General features: G+C 35.2%; 1 pseudogene; it reads right to left on the reverse strand.

Moving 5' to 3' along the window:
- Positions 1-4,779: 4,779 nt before the first annotated feature.
- On the reverse strand, positions 4,780-5,501 carry LOC132020302 (large ribosomal subunit protein uL30-like; annotated as a pseudogene).
- Positions 5,502-5,903: the final 402 nt, after the last annotated feature.

A 5,903-nucleotide genomic window follows, 5' to 3' on the forward strand; every position in this document is an offset into this window, starting at 1 on the left:
TCATTTTCATATAATTTTGCCGTGGTTCCCTGCTTAAATGTCTTCCATATAGTCTTTTCTAACTTACCCTCTCTGTAGAACAATTAAACTTTCTTGTTTATACTTTAAAAATTTAGGAATGCCTGGGTGGCTCAGTGGGTTAAGTCTCTGCCTTCAGCTCAGGTCATGATCTCAGGGTCCTGGGATCAAGCCCCACCGTTGGGCTTTCTGCTCAGCAGGGAGCCTGATTCCCCCTCTTTCTCTGCCTGCCTCTCTGCCTACTTGTTATCTCATTCTCTCTGTGTCAAATAAATAAATAAAATCTTTAAGAATGTATTTCTAAAGCTGCATATACTTTAAAAATATTATTTAAGGGGCTTCTGGGTGGCTCAGTTAAGGGGCTGACTCTTGGTTTTGGCTCAGGTCATACTTTCAGGGTTGTGAGATCGTGCCCCTCGTCAAGCTCCATACTCAGTGGTAGTCTTCTTGAAGATTCTCTCTCTCTGACCCTACCCCACTCATGCACAGACACAGACACACTCTCTCTTTCAAATAAATAAATCTTTTAAAAAAGATTGTTTAAATACAATATTGTATGTATTGTCTTGGACATCTCTTTCGCTGATTGGACTGTGAACTCCCTTGAGGAAAGAGAAGGTATTTTGTTGTTGTTGTTCTATATCCCCAGTGTCTTAAGAGAGTGCATCACACTTGACAATAAATTTTGCAGAATAAATAAAATAATAAATTAATGGATGAATGGATGATGGACATGGAGACTTGTCTATGTTCTTGTGCATAATTTCATGCCAATTAATACTTTATTTTTACTTGGAATAAAAATTGTTTGAAAAATTAACTTAAAATAAGTAAAAGATTTTAATGACATCTGTGGAATTATTACTAATTTTTAAAGATTGACCCTTGATAACTTGACCCTAGGACTGGTCATACTACTTTATATCCTCCAGGCATTGATCCTATTAATGTTTCAGAGGTCATTTTTATTATATTCATTAACTCAATCTGAGGAAATAATTCATTATATAGATTAATACAAAACATATATTAATATATAATAACATATTACTATATATTATTAATAATACATAATTATTATATATAGTAATAAAATATATTGATATATTAATATATAACATATTAACATATATTAATATATATAACATATATTTATATATATATATTAATCTTCCCCCTAATTTTGGGAATATACACTAATTCTTAACATTCTAAAAAATTAAATTGAAAAAGTAAGACAATTTAACCATTTTAGCAAAAACACAAAAAATCTTAAACCTCACTCTCAGAGGCCAAGTCTTCACAGCGTTTCATAGTACATACATTTTTTTTTTTTTTTAACTTTTAGAAGAATAAGCAGGTGTTGTGATTGATTCCACCCTCATTTTGCATGCTGCACGACAGGCCAATAAGTCAAGAGGCAAAGTTTGGGGCGAGGAGAGCAACTTCATTTGGAAAATCAGCTAATGGAGGACATGGTGGATATCGTCCCAAAGAACCATCTCCCCCAGCATGAGATTTGAGCATCTTTTATGTTAGGACGTAGGGAACGTGGGAGGGATTTAGAGTGAAAAGGTGACTGACATCTGAGGGAGGTTATGTAACTTCTTTTGTTCTCAGTCAGTTGATTTTGGGTACAGGAATCTGGTCATGTCATTCTTGCAAACCTTAAACATAGCATAGTCATTTCTTTACATATTCCCTTATCTCCTTGAGTGAGGTAAGTTGGGGTTAAAAAACTTTTTTTTTTTTTTTTAAATTTCAGCTCTAAATTCTTTTTCAAATTCCTTTGATGATTAACATGTCTGTGTGCAGGGTTAAGCCGTAGTCTCGAAGCTCTAGGTCAAAGCAGCAAGGGAGCAAGAAGCAATATGGAGTCAGACATGCTAAGTGTCTCCCTGATACAGGGTTTTGGAACTGCCACTTCTCTGGGGCATCCTGTTGAACACATTCTGTCTCTGGGGTTTCAGAAAATACTTTCTGCCTTTCTTTCATCAGTAAGCAGGACCACTTATGAATGGTGGACTTTGAGAGGAAGTTCACAAACCTTTAGACCTTAATTAACGTTCAACCTAAGTTCGTTTCCAAATTCCATCTGAAGGGAACACTAAGAAAATGAAGTAAAAGAGATTTTAATACTTAAAGTTTCTTTTGTCTCTTCACTGATAGGAATGAAGTTATATGTGGGAGGTGGGTAGTGCCACCATAACCTACTTTATTCTGTCTGAATGAGGAAGGTCAGTATATCATCCTTCCAGGGAGAGGAAATTGCATAGACATCTCCTGAGAAGACAATAAAGACATCTTTGACAGCATGTTGAAAACATGGTAAAACTTTCTTTTTTTTTTCTGATGGAGGGAAAAAAAAATCAGTATTTAAATGACAGATGAAAGTAAATGATGGACAAAATGCATTATTCTTAAAGTGTCTCCTGGTTATTTTGAAAGAACTATTACATTTTGAAGACTGAATTAAAATTGGTTTGATAATAATATATCAGTTTATCAATAAGACAGTGAAGCTCCTCTTTGAAACCATGTTTTTAAAATTTCTTGTTGTGTTAGCTTTGTCTCCAAGCATCTAGTCCCATAAAAACAACTGAGAAAAAGGGAGGAAAAGAAACTCAAAAACTTTGCTTTATTTTAATATAGGAATTTTTTTTTCATGAAGTTATCAATTTAACTTCCCTTTAACTTCAGAAATATCAAATGATGGAAGTTTCAAAATGTTAATGACGATCTTCTTGAAGAGTTTAGCCAAATAGACACTGTCTTCTTTTGAGCCAGTAATTTTTCTGACAGCTTAGGAATTCATTTCTATCATTTGTGATAGTTCTTCAAATTGCCAAAAAAACAGCACAACTGGGCCAGCCTTGATTTAGACTAGCATGGTTCCACCTGGTAAGTTACCATTCTACTCCATTTATGCCGGAAGTCTTGAAAAGACTTAACCACCCCACTCCCCACCCCCAAGATACAGAATATCAAGAAATCTCTCATTCTAATCAAACATGTAGATAATTTTCAGCTTTTGCTTTGTAAATAACGTTGTGAACATTTACATATATAAATCTTTGTTGGTACATTTTTATTTCCTTATAAGTATTAATAGGTCAGGATGTTTGAAAATTTTCTGGCCAAGTTTCTTTCCATGAAACATACAATTTACATCTCTTTTGCTTCTAGTCCATTTTATATCATGCCTTCTTTAAGGCAATTGGATCTCTACTCCAAACCCCTGTTCATTTTGCCTCAGAAAAGATTTCTCTTATTTTGAAAATAAGAAACTTAGAGTCTCCATGGAAGGAATAAATGAACTCTGTTTATGATAAAGTGTTTCCCACACCTAATTTTTAAATCATGAGTCAAGTAAAACCCTTCACTTCTGCCTGGAAAATCCTTAGAAATAGAGCATACCAAAACGGACAGAGTAGAGGAGCCATGTACTGGGACCGAATGTTCAGCTATATATGACATTAGGAATACATATGCATGATAGTCTTTACACATGTAAAATGATGTCATTAGACTACATCATCTTATGGTTTTCTCCCAGTTTCAAAAAAAATTTTTATGGATCACCGACTTGAAGTCTTTTGTGGTCACTCCAGTCACAGTTAAATTCCCCCTCTTCTCACTTCCACTGGTAATTTTATGTATTGCCCAACTGCCTTGACCCCATAAGGTGCTGGGAAAATAATTCCTAAATTACTGCATTACATGATTCTTAAATTATGCAATAAATATTATCATCTTATTCATGAAATAACTAGATCATAGGACTTGGAATTTATAGATCTTTTCATTTTGAAAATAACAAATATAAGCCAAACCCCTTCTTTAAAAAATATGGTGAGGCGATACATAGTAACTCATCGGTTACATAAAACTACTTGGCTGTTTTGAATATGGAAGTAATCTTGTGCAAATTGAGGTAATCTTGTGCACACCTAAAAATTATTAGAACTATTAATTTTTTACTTCCTTTTATAACAAAAAATTCAGAATATTTACTATGATTTTAATTAAAACATCACACAGTTTAGAATGGCTATTATCAAAATGACAATAGATAACAAGCGTTGGCAAGTGTGTGAAGAAAAGTGAACCCTTGTGTCCCATATTGGTACAGCCACCATGGAAAACACCATGGATGTTCCTCGGGAAATTAAAAGTAGAAATATATCATCCAGCAATCTTGCTTCCGGGTCTATACCCAAAGGAAATAAAAGTATCTCAAAGAGATATCTGTACTCCTCTGTTCACAGCAGCATTATTCACAATAGCCAAGATACGGAAAGCTACCTAGTGTCTGTTGACAGATGAAAGGAAAAAGAGAACGTGAGATGTAGACACATGTAATTCAGCTTTAAGAAAAGAAGGAAACCCTGCCATTTGTGACAATGTAGATGGACCTGGAGAGCATCACACTAAGTGAAATAAGCCAGAAACAGAATGACAAATACTGCATAATCTCACTTATAGGAGGGATCAAAACTAGTCAAATCCATAGATGCAGGGAGTTGCATCTGGTGGTTGTCATAGGCTGAGCATGGAGAGAAATGGGGAGAAGTTAGTCAAACAGTACAAAGTTCTGGTTATATAATATGAGTAAGTTCTGGAGATCTAATGAACAGAGCATGATGATTTTAGTTAACAAAACCATATGGTATACTTGAATTCTTTTTTTTTTTTTTTTTTTCAATTTGTAAGTAATCATGTATTAACTGACTGGATGAAAACATTGTTAGATACCTTAGCTCATCCTTCCAATAAGCTATTGATTTCATCTTCCCTGTGGCCAGCACCTCCACCTTCTACAAAATGCGTGGTCTTTTTCTTCCTCCTCCCTCATGGGTGAGATAATTTGAAGGGCCATAAGAAACTGTTTTCTTCTTTGAAACCTTTTTCAACAGTATAGATCTTGTCAGTTGGATCCTCCAAGCAGATGCTGCCATATTTACCAAGAGACTGAGCAGTCAGTGTGTTATCTGTCACTTCTTAATGACTTTGCCATAACCATGGTTGTAGATCAATTCATGTACAGATGTCAGGTTTGGGGACCCCCCCATGCTAAATATGGTTCCACAATTGTTACCATGTTAGCTGAAGCCTTGCTGAACTTAACAAAGGTTGCCCTGAATCTTGTGAAGAGAAAGAAGCTGCAACATCTTTCAAACCTTCAGGTTCTCACCATCAATACCTCCAGTCCTGATGACAAATTACAATTTAGGTTCTGCAGGTACATAGAAGTTGCCAGCTTTTCTTGCCATTTGAATCTTAGTTCTGTGCATCTGCCTATATTCCTTCTGGTAATGCTTAGCTTTTTCATAAATAAGCTTCCTCAATGCCTTTTGAAGCATCTTTTGAACAAATTTCTTTCTCAGGCGCTTGATATTAACTCTGCAGAATTCCTCTGCTTTTTCTTAGGAGTCTCTGACACAACAGGAACCTTCTTTTTTCTTTTTTTCTGCACCTTCCATGGCTCCAGACAGGACAAAAAGCTGTATACTTGAATTTACTAAGAAGGGAAACTTTAAGTACTATCTCCACAAGAGAAGAAAGAGAAGAAGGAGGAGGAGGAAAGGAGGAGAAGGAAGGAAGGAAGGAAGGGAGAGAGAGAGAAAATTATGTGAGATGGTGTAAATATTAACTAGTTTGATTGCGGGGACCGTTTCAAAATGTATATGTATATCAAAACATCAGGTCATCCTTAAATATGCACATTTTTTATTTGTTAATTATACCTTAATAAAGCTGAAAAAAACTATAAGGTGGTCTTGGTATATTCTCTCCCACTTGCTGGCTTTAAAGAAGTCAATAATAATGTCGTGTTGTAAACTGCACTCAGGGCAGCCTCTGATCAACAGCTGGCAAGAAAATAG

This window comes from Mustela nigripes, chromosome 6 (genome assembly GCF_022355385.1).
Source record: "Mustela nigripes isolate SB6536 chromosome 6, MUSNIG.SB6536, whole genome shotgun sequence".
Classification (NCBI taxonomy): Eukaryota; Metazoa; Chordata; class Mammalia; order Carnivora; family Mustelidae; genus Mustela; species Mustela nigripes.